Below are 15,682 nucleotides of genomic sequence, written 5' to 3'. Positions count from 1 at the left end.
GAACCATGCCAACACTTCGGGCAGCTTGCGTGTGGGTCCCACTAAATTTTTTATCTCTTGACCTCTGAACGCTCTCATGCTCTGGGCATGCCAGCATCCAGGGACCTCTAGACGCTCTCATAGGCATGTAAGCTAGCGTTAAGGGACCATTTTGTCTAGTTCTGTGCCAACATCCCTGTGATTTGAGCCACCTTTTCAGCCCCAAAGTCTAGATAGCTGCCCAAAATGGAATGACATCTTCAAAGCAATAAAATAAAAGGGAAACAATGATACAAAATCAATTAGTTAAACAAGCCCTTAACTATACCCCTACTAACCATGACAGGCATTTTGTCAAACATATCATGAACATGTAATCTATAGGTGTAAACAACAGATTTAAGCATAGGGATCTCGTACATATCTGAGGATCACTAAGAACCATTGTTCCCTCATGTCATTTGGTGCATTATCATCTATTAGGTCATAGATACATTTTCCATTCATTTAGAAGCCAAAACATGATGAGATCCATACATAGTTGTTGTCATAAAACATATATATAACCAACATAGTGATAAAAAAATTACCACAAATACATCTGACCATAGAATCCAGATATAAAATAGTATATTTACACATGAAAGCCAAAGGGATAAACGTCTCATTAATGAATTCAGAAACCAATCGAGAATGTGACTACTACGTTCCACTTGACGATAGATTGGTTGAGCCAAATATCTCCTCAGCCAATCACCCCCATGCCATATTCCAAGCATGAATGTGGGACTCATAACCAACCAAAAAGAACCAAATAAGCGTGGATGCTACTAGAGCTCTCCACCTACACAGTAAGGAGTTTGAGTGCCTCCTAGTCTCTTAAGCTTTACCGTAATCCATAATCTGATTAAGGGTTCACTAGGCCCTACACCAAGACCCACTCTCTAGGATTTACCATACATCCCATCCTGGGACTACTGGGCCCAACAGAGAGAAATCCACCTCTTGGATTTACCATATATCCCGCCATTCACCAGCAACGATTCCTAGGCCCACTGAGGCATACAATCCTAGCTTTAACATAATCCACAGTCTGGCTCAGGGGTTACTAAGCTAGTGGATTTACTGTGATCCACAGTGCCGTTTAGGGACCACTAGGCCATGTCTTTGTCGTTTCGTTCGAATTCATCTCGCAATCCAGCTCGTTGGGTGCAATATTTGGCGGTATTTTAGGCATCCTTTTGCCCATTTCTTTTACAATTTCCCTCATTAGACCTACAATTTACCTAGTACAATGTCACTCCCTTTGATAAAGAAGCAACCTTTTTCTTTAAAGTATTATTGTGCTATTTTTTGCTAAGTATTGAACGAAAAATAATGCTTTCTTTAGGATGACTAGCTAGGGTATATTTGGAAGAGTTCTTTTGAATTTTTTTTCTTTCAGGTGTTTCCATAACTACTGATAGCCATGGGGGGGGAACTATTGTTGTTACTTGTTGTTACACCTTGGGTTTTCCATTTTTTGTTGTTACACTGTGAATTGTCAAGACCGTCGCTGCCATTTTCAAAGACAGTTTCAAGGACCACATAAAGTAATTCCATTTAGATAGTTAAGAATATCTAAGAAGTTACAATTGTGTCTAAACAAGAGTGGTGTAACCATAAAAAGTTTTTATTAAAAGAAGTTTGTAGCAATTTCTATCTTTCTTTTATTTTTTTAGCTTAATCAACATGAGAATCAGGCACATAAACACAACATCTATCCTCAAAAACCCCAATTTGAGAAAAACCAGCGAACAAAATATTTTATTAGTTCCGCTTGGCCAAACCTGAACAAGTTAGCTAACTGAGCCTTCATCACTCACATCCCCAACATATTACAATGAAGACTTCCCAAGCCTTTAAAGGCTTAATTACATGTGATCCATAGGAATGAAACCATGGGAAAGCAAAACCATGTGCCCAAAGCCACCATTGTTTTACCAAGAAACATTGAATCTTTCACCAAGTCAAGTTTACCTAACATGGAGCTCCTGTTAGACTCTCTTGTGGAACATATGGATGACACTGGATTCACTGAGCTCACAACCTCAAACAAATTCAAATTATCTAGTTAAGAAATCAATTTGGAATGACTAATGTCTAAAAACACCTAGATTGGTTCTTGATGAATGGAACTCTGGTCGAACAAATCTATGAATGCATCAATGGGTATCCATTGGTGGATACTTTGACCATATCCCTATCCCCCTTGAAAATATATTACTCCCCCTAATCCTCCAAGTCCTTTTAATATAAACCCATATTGATTTGAAGATCCCCTCCTTCACTAGGCTATCAAACAACCTTGGAGGTCTTCAACCGCATGGATACATTGTCATGCATGCGGTTTGGGTTTAAATGTTGTGAAAAGGAGCCTCAACTCAGCGCTTGGTCATATAGGGTAGTCCTTTTTGACCTTGAGTGTCCTATAGTCCCGAGGGATGTTGTGAGTTGTCAGTTGGTGGTGAGTTTATAGGCCCCGATTCCTTAACTGGAGCTTGGAGGTTGAGTCATGTCATAGTAACTTTTCATCTCATGTGTACCCTGACATGTCGGTGAAATTCAGTAAATGTGGGAGGGGTGGTTATAGATTGGTATAAGAGCTTGCAGGTTAAATATGTGGACTGGATGGGAAAGATGTGTTGATCATGAATGCATGTTCATTTTTCATGTGTTGTTGTGCATGCATTGTGATCGTCACTGTTGTGGTCCCGTGTCATCCTAATGTTGATGTTGAGATGATTGATATGTTTATTTCATTATACGTACGTATATTTTGCTAATCCACATTAACTATGAAAATGAGATAGCCTCCCCTGAACTTCACTGAGTTATGTTAATTATATTTATATTTAGTTATCTGACATGGAATGTTTGCAAGAAGTAGAAGATCGAGATGACTAGGAGAATGGTGGACTACAACTCACATGATTCTCGCTATAGATCTGATGTACAACATGGCAATGAGTTCTCCCATAACATAACAGAAACATTGATAAGTTTGAAAGAAGATATTAGAAGTTGTGATCCAGATTTAAACAGGAATGCAACAAATTACAGAGATAACCATAAATACAGATAAGCAACGGAAATAATACTTCATTTAATTACTGTAAAATACTAAAATATTCTTACAAATAGAAATGGAAACAAACCAGCTAGGACGATGGTATCTTATCTCTGAGAAGAGATGTGGCAGCTACATGCCTCTAAACTGTGTTACAATGAGGCTCGAAGGCCTATTTATTGTTGAGAAATAATGAAAAACCCTAAACATCCAAAAACCTAACCCTAGAAGATGAAACGCCAAAATGTGGGCCCCGTTTTCGTAAATTGGTGCATCAACTTCCCGAGGTTGTAACTTTGGCATATGATATTCGTTTGACGCACACAATATCTCGTTAGGAAGTTCTATCCAAGAACTACAACTTTTGGAAGAGAAACATCAGTCCATGGACCCATGTTGCTCCCAATTTTCCCCAAAAACGTCAATTATGGCCTCAAAATGGCTCCAGAAGTTTAGGACCTAAAAAACTACTAAAAATAGTAAATTGTGCTACAATTAAGGAAACTGGAAAACTGAAAGAGACAATTTTGGGGGTCTAAGTGGGATAGGTGGGTGGCCACCAACATCCACTTGGGTCATTCCTCCCCCCTTAGGAAGCAATGGTCCCCATTACGTTGAGTTCCTCCGTGAGATGAGGAAGCTTCTGCTTAGCTGGGTCCCTGGTGAGTTGTTCTACAACCTCTGATGTGTCTAGTAATGGTGGGAAGCATGGTCGACAGTGGTCCACATTGAACACTCAGTGCAAGTGAAGGAATGAGGGAATATTGTGATCCAAAGCATTGTTTCCCACAACTTTGGTAATGGTGTAAGGACCATATTGGAGTGGTCAGAGCTTCTGATGGGCTCTTGTAAGGTGCTCTTTCTGCAGATGCAACTAGACTTTGTCACCCACTGGAAACTGTGTGGTACCTGATAGTGCAACGGTGTCCCTGTGGGTGAGGAGAAGATGTTCCTATCTTCTTTCATGACAGTATCCATCTGCTGCTACTACGTGGTGGAACCCTTCGCAAGGGTCATGGATGTGGTGACGATCTTCCGCTTACTTTGGGAGCGGACGAAATAGAAAATAAATTTCCTCGTCTGGGAGATGATTTTACTGCATTTCTTAGAATAGATCAAAGAGGTGCCAATAGATGGGGCTACCTCCGTTATCCTGTATAATGAATTACCCAAAGTAGTAATAACAGTGCAAGGCCTTGAATCATAAACAACATGTCACCTGCATAAGTATGGTTGGCCTAATAGTACATCACAAACATCAAAAGGTGCAACATCACATAATACCTTATCTATGAAGGGCTTGATGCTATAGGGAAGGCGGCACTATTGGCGGACTTAGAGATCTCATCCTTGGTGAAGCCACCCGATACTATACGGTTGCAGGTGTGGTGTAGTTAGTAGGCCCAACTGCTTCACTACCTCTGTCGAAATGAGGTTCTTTTGGCTCCCGCTGTCAACAATGAATTGCAGCGACAAACCCTTCACCCACATCTATGAATGGAAAAGGTGCTCCCCATCCTCTGGATCTTCAGGCTCATTCTTATGGACCTTGGCAGTATCAACAATGGCGCTGGCCTCTGCATTGATAATTTTCTTCCCTTTGTTATTCCCCTTGTCTGGTTCTGACTCAGGGTCAGAACATGCATCTGATTCTGAAGCCTTCCACTCGGCCACCAGTGACTGCATGGTCCGACACTCACTTGTTTTGTGAGTGGGGCTCTTATGGAACTCGCACCACTTTCCTGTGTCCTTCTTTGACTTTGAGGTGTCGTTCTTTTCTTGTGGCTTCAACGGGTTGTCTTGGGTCACCCCGCCTCGACTTTGTCCTTTGTTCTTCAGTTTCGTTGATCCAAAGTCTCACTTATTTTGTTTAAACTTTTGCTCTATTTTGACAATGTATCAGTATGTCGTGACAAGCGAGGAGATGTTCAAGAACTCCATCTCATCCTAGATGCATCTGTGTAGGCAGCCCAAGTATTTGAGTACCAAATGTAACTCAGAGTCCTTGACACCCAACTGTGTGCGAAGGGTATGAAAAATGTTTGTGAACTCCACCACATCTTGGTCCCTTCCCTTCCGCAGCGTGGTCCACTTTATGTATTTGTCCTCATATCTTTTGACAGGGTAGTACTGATCCTTTATGGCATCCCAGAATGAATTCCAAGTGGGTGCAGCTAAAAATAATGACCCCGTACTTTCATCCTTCAGCTCACATTAGGTTTCCCACTAGTCCTTGACGTGGGAGGCTGCTTTGAGAAGAGCAAAAATAATCTTTTCCCAATTGGAAAAATCATGAACAAAAAATACCCTTCTAATAGATTTAACCATTTATCTACGACATCTCCATCTATCTGACCCTCGAATATGGTGATTTCAAAGCTAACTTGTACCTTGAAGGGTGTTTTGTTTCCAGAGTAGCTGTTGGAAGCTGATGCATCGCCTCTGGGTAGCCGCTGAAGGATTTGGGAAAAGTTTTCCATCATCGCGTTCCTTTGTCGCTCAAGGGCTTCTTCGAGCAAGATTCTGATAGGATCTCTTTCCCCTTGTCTTTCTTTCCATCCACCATGGGAGGCCGTTGGGATTTGCGAGTTTGATATTGCAAAGGTTCAACCAAATTGAGCCCTAGCTCCTTATATCTCAACCTCGTTAGGGACATGCAAAAAAAAGGAGAAAAAACAAACCACTCTGATACCACTGATCCAGATTTAAACAGGAACACAACAAATTACAAAGATTACCATAAATACAGATAAGCAACGGAAATAATACTTCATTTCATTACTGTAAAATATTGAAATATGCTTACAAACAGAAATGGAAATAAACTGGCTATGGCGATGGTAGCTTATCTCTGAGAAGAGATGTGGTGGCTACATGCCTCTGAACTGTGTTACAATGAGGTTAGAAGGCCTATTTATTGTTGAGAAATAATGGAAAACCCTAAACATCCAAAAACCTAACCCTAGAGGATGAAACACCAAACTGTGGGCCCCATTGGAGTTCTCAAGATATGTGCCTTATCTTACGGAGGAGAAAGCTAATATATAGATATTTATCAGTGGATAGTTGGTATCATTCAAAGAAATAATGGATTTTGATGAACCTAGATCGTTGGAAGAAGCCATCAGAAAGTTGAAGCATTTTTATGAGCAATCAAAGTGCAGGACTAAGTCTAAGTAGGATTAGAAAAGCAATGAGAAGAATAAATGCAAGTGGTCTAAGAAGAGAGGAGAACCTTAGGATACAAATGACAAGGAGAATGTAGTGCCACACAAGAAGTTCAATGGAATTGACAAAGGACAAGGATTCCAATCTAAGGAGAAAAACAAGGGTTATGCCAGGAAACCTTTGCAGTGTTGGACTTGTGGAAAGGATCATCACAGGAGAGATTGTCTGCAACATCAGGGTGGAAAGCCTCACATATACAGTGCTCATGAGGAACATATAGTTGGCGATGTTGGACAAAATATTCCTCAAATTTATGTAACATTGGATAGTAGGCAGATTGATCATCAAGAATCTATTATTGAGATGGAATGTAAGCTTTGTAATCAAGTTGTTTCTATTTTGATTAGCACTAAATCTAACTATAGTTATTGTTGGGCCTTGAAATTATCATTCACTTCCATTACATTTTCACTTATATTTCCATATTTTCAAACTCACTCCACCTCTATTTCATTACATTTACCTCCATTTCATTACATTTACCTCACCATTATTATTATTGGGTCACATTTATGTTTCAAAACTTTATTAATTCTTAGCATTTTTAAGTGAATTTTTGGTTAAAAAATTAGAAAATAATGTGCATATGCTTATACCTAACAAGTAGGATGAGATTGTTGACATGTGTAGGTCAAAAGGAAGCTTCTAAAAGACCCTTATGTGGCCTCCCAAAACCAAATTCGAATTTGAGTGGAGAAGATCATGGGATCATAAGGATATGTGTCTCATTTCCTATTTGTATTGAAACTCTAAGAAGAGTTGTGTCTTATCATTTCCTATTTTTATTGTAACTCTAGAGATATAGGGAGAGATTCATGGACTCTCATTAATGAGATAGCTTCTCATCTTTTTGTATAAATAGGGGAAGTTTTCTCCTATCATTAAGATGTGAAAACTTGGGGAAATTCTCTTCTTTTGAATATAGAATTTGGATTTGGCACCATATTCATGAGTTGTTATGAAACCAGCTCAAGAAAAGATAGAAAAGATAGATCAACGCCTTAGAATTCAGCCTCTTCGAGGGGGCAACCTCCTTTACATTACATAAATGAACAATCCTTGGATGATACAAATGAAAAGACCTCCTTTCTATATATAGGTGTCTAAGGGGTCATAACATAATCAGTGCCGACATAACAATAATAATGTAAGGGCACAATATTAACAATAGTGGGCTTATATGTGGCACAATAGTAATAATATGGGCACTACATGGGTACATCAATATAATAAGTGGGTTGTACTAATAACAATAAGGGGTTACACTAGTAGTATAGGGGCCTAACATGCCCCTCTCCTTCAAAAAGCGTTGTCCTCAATGCTCGAGTAGTTCTTGATGATTCTGTATAAAATTCTTGTCCTCCCATGTGGAATCTTCAGTGGGTAAGTTCTTCCACTTGATGAGATACTATGAAATTGATTGATTTCGTAGCTGTCGAGTTCTTGTTTCTATGACTGCTCCAGGTTCCAATATGATTTTTCCTTCCTCTTCAATTTCTGGCAATATTGTTTGAATTGGGATCTTTTGCAACTTTTGAATAAGTGGCCATACTTCTTCGTCCTTCTTCCATTCATCCCTTGCTTCGTTTATCCAATCTGGTTGGATAATAGAAATAGCACAAAACAATGCTTCCACACCCTCATCCTTGAAGAGTCTTCCCATTCGGGAAGGTCGCCATTTTTTAAGTACATGTAGTATTGCCAACATTTCCTTCTCATAAATAGCTTGCTTGAGATGTAGCAGTAAAAGTACCCAATCACTTACATCAAAATATTTTTCACTACGACATTGATCTACTTGTTGTTTCATTTGATTTTGCACCGAAGTGGCATTATCCTTTAAAAGTTGGAGAACTTGCTGTTGATGCTCAATGTGATCTTTCTCTGCTTGAATCTTTTTCTTCTTGATATGTCCTTCTATCTCTAGAGTTTGAGAAGTGGTAATTTCTTCCAATCCTTTACAAGATATGGTCGGATTCATTTCTTGATGCTCAATGTGATCTTTCATTTCTTGAACATTTTTCTTCTTCATATGTCCTTCTATCTTGATAGTTTGAGGAGTGGTAATTTCGACCAATGAATTACCAGATATGGTTGGATTCATTTCTTCTTTCTCGATGTGATATTTCACTTCTTGCACCTTTTTCTTCTTGATATGTCCTTCTATCTTGAGAGTTTGAGGAGTGGTAATTCTTGCCAATGCTTTACAAGATATGGTCTGATTCATTTCTTCTTTCTCTGGGGTGGGATCCTGGCGTATATCCTCTTATTTTGATGTTTCTTGATCCTTTTCTTCCTCCTCTTCATATTCTATGTAAAATAATTTCTTCTCAGCACACTTATGACCTTTAGTGCATTTTCTATCACAATTGTAACAAAGCCCTTTTTCTATTTTTTCTTCCAATTGTTGTGGTGTAACCCTTGTAGGTTGTGGAAGGCTAGGAGAAACACTTCCATATTTATAGTTGTGAGGGGTATGCTTCTTGGTTTCCATAATTTTTCTTTCCACTATGTCACAAAGCCCTTTTACTCTTTCCAATTGTTGTGGTGTTGCTTTAAAGAAGGTGTTGCTCTTTGTATCCTCATAATGTGCTATCATTTCCTCCGTGAAAATTGACCACGTAACAAGTTGTATACAAGAACAAAGCCTTTCATACCTTAAAAATTCATCCGGTTCTAAATATGAAGATGCAATACATACCTTTTGTAACAGTGGTACACCATATAGATCAAAATATTGCTCCATCTGAAGTATCCAATTTACCGGATCCTTACCATCAAACTTCCTCATCTTGCTTTTTCCTGATTTTAGGAGCTCGATCTTTAAACGACTATAACTCTGTACTTTCAAACTTTTAAGTTCTGAAATTGCAACCTATAGTAGCCCTCTGTGTCCTCTTTCCAATGCCACCAGTCTGACCCCAATTGGATTATCCAAGGAAGAGTTATGCAAAATATCCCACAGACTAGTTCAGTAGAGCGAACTTGTACAACATGCCACAAGTCACTGTTTCAACCTTTGGATCTGAAAAATGCATACAAGAGACTACAGTCTGTTATCTTTCTGTACCTTCTTATGAAATTTCAATTCGATCCCCAGAGAGAAAGTTACGACGCTTTTCCCTAGGTCACCTGTTTGGAATGTAATTCAAGAGTCTGCAAAAGACCAACTTCCTCAGATCATATCTCCGCAAATATACTGCAAATAGCTCTGAAATTCAAACCCAAGGTTCAGCACGATTTCTTCTCAAGTGGTTTTTTTTGCAACTTCTGAAACATCGCAGAAAAATAGTTATAGCGAAAATGCCACGATGACCTGTTTGGAGCAGCGAAATCCTAGAATCTAAAGCTCTGATACCAAATGTTATGAAACCAGCTCAAGAAAAGATAGAAAAGATGGATCAACACCTTAGGATTCAGCCTCTTCGAGGGGGAAACCTCCTTTACATTACATAAATGAATAATTCTTGAATGATACAAATGAAAATACCTCCTTTCTATATATAGGTGTCTAAGGGGTCATAACATAATCAGAGCCGACATAACAATAATAATGTAAGGGCACAATAATAACAATAGTGGGCTTCTATGTGGCACAATAGTAACAATATGGGCACTACATGGGTACATCAATACAATAAGTGGGTTGTACTAATAATAATAAGGGGTCACACTAGTAGTATAGGGGCCTAACATGAGTGATGTTCACTTTGATTTGGTTATGCTTGCATTTGGATTGGCCATCTATAATGTGTGAGACTTATTGTTTTTCATAGATTGAGATTTATTGTTTTTCATATATTAAGATTTATTTATTTCATATCTTTTCCTATGTGAGAGGTTAAGAGTGATTGTTTTTTATTTGCTTTCATATCTAGAGGATAAGAATTATTGTTTTTTCTTTCATTTCATATCATGTGGTTTTGATTATTCATTTCATAGGATCTTGATTTTATAATGCACACATGATCCCTTAGAGTAGATTTAATTTCGTGCAATTTAATTTTTTAAAGAGCGGTGTGCTTTTCAATTCCCGCAAGTGTGGTAGATTAAGACTTCAATTCCTGCAAGTGTGGTAGATTAAGATTTCAATTCCTGCAAGTGTGATAGATTAAGATTTCAATTCCAAACACTGTACTATAATTTCTTTTGAATTGATTGTTGAATTAGAATAGGTGAATTTGGTTTGTCGTTATTTGGTTTAGTAGCTAGATTGATATAAATTGGAAGTTAATTTCTAGCATACATAGTGCAAGCATGCTTCGAAAGTTTTATGAAACCCCTGAGGTGACAATTAAATGATAGGTAATTAATTTGCCACAACAATTATATCATTTCTGACTTTGTGGATAAGTGTTTCTTGAATAAAAAAATACACGCATACTCTTGGTTCGTATAATTGGTTACAGGTACTAAGAAAAGATTTAATCATTGGGTAAGATCTTATGCATTTGAGATGAACAATATGCCTACATCAACGCCGCTAAATTTTCTTCATTTTGGATCATACAATATAATGTTGGGTATGTATTGGTTGTATATTCACAAGAATAACATAGATTTCTATGATAAGGCTATTGAGTGCCTAGATGATGATGGAGTGAGGAGAATTTTGCAGGGTAAGAAAAATCCTACATTAGTGAGAATGGTTTCGTCTATGCATGCAAGCACAGTAACAAGAAAGGATGTGTATTGTTTTCATTTCATATTTCTAGTGACAAAGGGAAAGATGTTGAGGATGCAAAAATCCTGACGAGGTATCCAATTGTGAAACAATTTTAGGATGTATTTCTACAAAATATATCAGAGCTACCACATCATAGTGAAATGGAATTTTCTATTGAGTTGATGTTGGGAGAAACACCAACATCAAAGGAACCTTATAGGATGAGCACTCCATAGTTAATGAAACTGAAGTTTCATTTGAAGGAAATGCTTGATATGGGATACATTAGGCCAAGTATGTTGCCTTGGGGTGCATGAAGAAGAAGTATGGTACTCTTAGGTTGTGCATTGATTACAAACAATTTAACAAGGTGACGATTAAGAACATATACCCTTTTCCACGGATTAATGATATGTTTGATTTATTGAAGGGAGCAACAATGTTGTCGAAGATTGATTTGAGGTTTGCTACACATAAAAAAAGATGACATCTACAATATTTCTTTTCGTACTAGGTATGGGAATTATGAGTTTGTTGTGGTTCCTTTTTGTGTGACTAATTATCTAGCTTCTTTCATGTGTTTGATGAATAGTGTGTTGCATCCTTATCTCTATAGTTTGTGATAGTATTGATTGATGACATATTGATATATTCTAAGAATGAGGAAGAGCATGAAGAGCACCTGGAAGTAGTGTTGAGATTGTCGAGAAAGAATTAGTTGTATGCCAAACTTAATAAGTGTAGTTTCTTTTATAGAAGTTCTTTAATTGGGACATGTTGTTTGAATCAATGAAGGTATAACAATGAAGCCGAAAAATATCAGAGCTATCATAGAATGGGAAACTACTAGGAATGTGGATGAGGTTAGATCATTCATGGGACTAGCATGTTATTATAAGCGGTTCATCAAGAACTTATCACATATTTCTTATCCTATTATATCCTTGCAGAGGAAAGGAAACAAATTTTAATGGATAGAGGAATGCGCAACTATTTTTGAGCAGTTGAAGAACTTGCTTACAAATGCTTCGGTCTTGAAGATTGTAGATCCAGATAAATAGTTTGTTGTATGTACAGATGCTTGCAAGAGAGGACATGGTGGAGTCTTGATGCCGGAAGGATGAGTAGTATTCTATGATTCAAGGAAATTGAATGAACACATCACAACTAAGTTACTCATGATCTTGAGTTGGTAGTGATAATCCATGCATTGAAGATGCGGAGACACCATCTTCTTGGAAGGGGGTTCATTTTGATGACTGATCACAATGAGCTAAGGTACTTATTTGACCAACCTAATATGAATTCCAGGAAAGCTAGGTGGTTGTCTACACTTAGTGAGTTTTACATGAAGATTAGGTACATCAAAGGTAAAGAGAACATGGTTGCAGATGCTCTTAGCAGAAAAGTGCAGGTAAATCACATTCTAGCTATGAATTCATATGGGACAGACTTGCATGAGCGGATCTTACAGGTAGGAAATCATGATGATAGGTACCAGCAACTTAAACATATGTTATAGTAGTAGATACAGGTGATTAGGATGTGTATTATCATCTCATGAAATATGGCTTAGTGAGAATTAGGGGCAAGATCTATGTGTCAGACAAAAATGAACTCAAGACACTTATCTTGAGGGAATTTCATGTTAAGTCATATTTAGGTCACCCAGGATATCAGAAGACATTAATATTTGTGAAGAATTTTTACTATTGGACTAACCTAAAGAAATAAGTGGTGGAGTTTGTGCTTAGATGTTTGGATTGTCAGCAAGTAAAGGCAAAGTTTGTGCATCCAAGTGGGTTATTACATTCGATTCTCATTTTAGAGTGAAAATGGGAGGTCATTTCAATGTATTTCATTACAAGTTTATCGAGGACATATAGACAACATGATCCCTTCAATGTTGTGGTTGACATGTTAAAAAATGTAGCTCACTTCATTCTAGTGAAGTCTACTAATTTAGCCAGTGACGTCGCTCAGGTCTTCATCAGGGAGATAGTGAGGTTACATGGTGTTATTAAGAAGATTATATCCAACAAAGATGCCAAGTTCACTTTCATGTTTTGAAAGGAGTTGTTTGCGTGTTTGGGGATATAGTTAGATTTTAGTGCAATTTATCATTTGAAGACAGATGGACAGATAGAGAGGTTTAATAATATATTCGAGACATGTTGAGAATGTATGTCATGCATCGACAAAGGAAGTGGGAAGAGTACCTTCCAATTGTGGATTTTTCATATTATAATGGGTATCAAGAGTCCTTGAAGACGAGTCCATTTGAGTCACTTTATGGGTGGAGTTGTAATACTCCTATCAATTAGAGCGATCCAGTGAACTTGGAACTAATTGGACTAGACATATTGGTAGAGATGGAATAGGAAATGCAGGTTATCAAGAAGAATATAAAGGAAAAATAGTACAGGAAGAAGAGTTATGAAATTCAACACAAGGTATTTAAGGAGTTTCAGGTTGGGGAACATGTTTACCTACACATCAAGCCTAGGATGATCTCCTTAAGGATTAGGTAATGTGCTAGCTGGCACCTTGGTATTATGGGATTTCTGAGATGCTTTAGAGGATTGGACTAGGGGCCTAAAAAATTTCACTACCTCCAACAATGAAAGTATATGATGTTTTCCATGTGTCATTTCTTAAGAATTATGTGAAATATGTTGATCACGTAATTGTCTGGTTTATATTGTACTAGAAGGAAGGAGAATTATAGCTAGAACCTCAATGCATTTTGTAATGAAATATTCTCATGCTTTAGAATCGAACAAGTGATTAAGTTAAAGTGAATTGGAAGCATTTTAGCCCCGATGAAGCTACATGGGAGATGGTTGATCAGATGTGGGCTATGTATCCTTCTCTATTCATTCGTTGAGTGGATTTATTTTGGTATATGTGTTTGATGTTGTGTTTTGGTTATGATTATGTATATGCATATGTTTGTAAATACCTCATCGAGTTATGTTATAAAGATTCAATAAATGGTATGGTGTTAATTTTATGATGATTATGGTCTCAACAATATGATATGATGTAAATGTTGCATCGAGTTGGGTTAGAAGGCTCCATGGGAAACATGTTTTTCTTTGTTTATAAGTGTCATCGAACACAAAGGAAAATATTCCTCCTAGGGGGAGGGGTTTGTAACAACGCCTAGTTTATTTTCTATGTAAGTAAAAATAAGACATGGTCATGCGACACATATTCCTTGCTAAATGTTGGGAAAAACATAGTGATGGGTATCACTGGTGATTAATTAATGGCAATGGAAATTGCAAAGGCAATGGAAAAGGAAAAGTAGTAATAATTAGAATTTTGTTTATAAAATAAAGGAAAATAGAAAAAAAGGGAGATGAAACGTCACATATTTTCATGAGAGAGAAATTGAAGGAAAAATGAAGGAAAATAGAGGCCTCAATCATAAAAAGGCATCAAAGAACCGATTCACAACTTTTCGTCATTTCAACCTTTTGATAGTTTTGGGTTGAGCTCTCTTCTATTCTCTCGTTCTCTCATAATCTACACACTTAGAGAATTATTGGAGCATGCTTGGAACACTTTTTCATACATTGGATTTGGAGAAAGAATGAAAAGGAAAGAAGGAAAACACAAGGGAACAAGTGGATAAACGACTATAGTTGGGTGTCTTTGCAAGTAATAGATTGCATATATGATTTCCTTGTTTATTTATTGATGCATGGTATATGCATGTGATTATTTGGTTATATGTTGTCATTGGAATGAACAATTTTGTGAATTCACAATAATTTTAGCCTTGCTTTACAATTTCCTCGACAACCATGGTGGTGTGAGTTTTTCCACCTCATTTTTTTTTGGTTGGTGTTTATACTTCCTTATGGTTGTGAGTTGGAAAAAATGTTCTAGAAACCCTGGAAAAACTTGGGTTGAGTCACTAGTCCTGGATCCTAGGTTGGGACACACTATTTATATCTTTTTGTGAGTTGAGTTACTAGACACTAGAGCCTGGTTGGAGAAATGCTCAGGAGCCTTGGAAGGTTGCGGATTGAGATACTAGTTCCCGGAGTGCTATACAACTTGGGTAGAAACCAATTTGGTTGGTGTTAGTGATGTCTAACCATGAGGTGGAATCATTGGTTGAGGTTTAAGGTGGTTTGGCCTCTGGAAGCCCCCGTTGTTTTTGTCCTAGTTTATTCCATGAGATACCACATTCATGATTGAAGCATGGCACAGGGTGATTAAATGAAAGAGAGTTTTGGTTCAACCCAATCTATGATCAGGTGGTACATTGAAGTCCTTGACTTGGTTGGTATTTTCATATGTCAATAAGAGATATTATTGTACTCTGGTTGATGTATATTCACATCAATTATGTTGGTGATATTATGGTTGGGTTTATGTGGTTTGTATGCAAGTTATTTTATGGTTGTATGTTGTTTACGTGATGTGTATATTCTATGGCTCTTGTCATAAATTATTTAGCTATTGACTGGTTGATGAATGTATGGACTAATACGTGTTTTTGCATCTATCTGGAGAGGGAATCTGGCCTTATCGGTGATTCTTCAATGAATAATAGACTTTTATGATCAGATATGCATTTATGACATGTAGCTTACATTTTTACCATGTATTTGATGAAATGCCTAGTTTGTTATGGTCAATCTAGGTCAAGTTTATGACTCAAGTTTGTATTTTTACCTTTTTTT

This window comes from Pinus tabuliformis, chromosome Q (genome assembly GCF_031772625.1).
Source record: "Pinus tabuliformis cultivar Carrire ecotype Pingquan chromosome Q, CPIR1, whole genome shotgun sequence".
NCBI classification, from domain to species: domain Eukaryota; kingdom Viridiplantae; phylum Streptophyta; class Pinopsida; order Pinales; family Pinaceae; genus Pinus; species Pinus tabuliformis.
Note: the sequence above shows the minus strand (reverse complement) of the source record.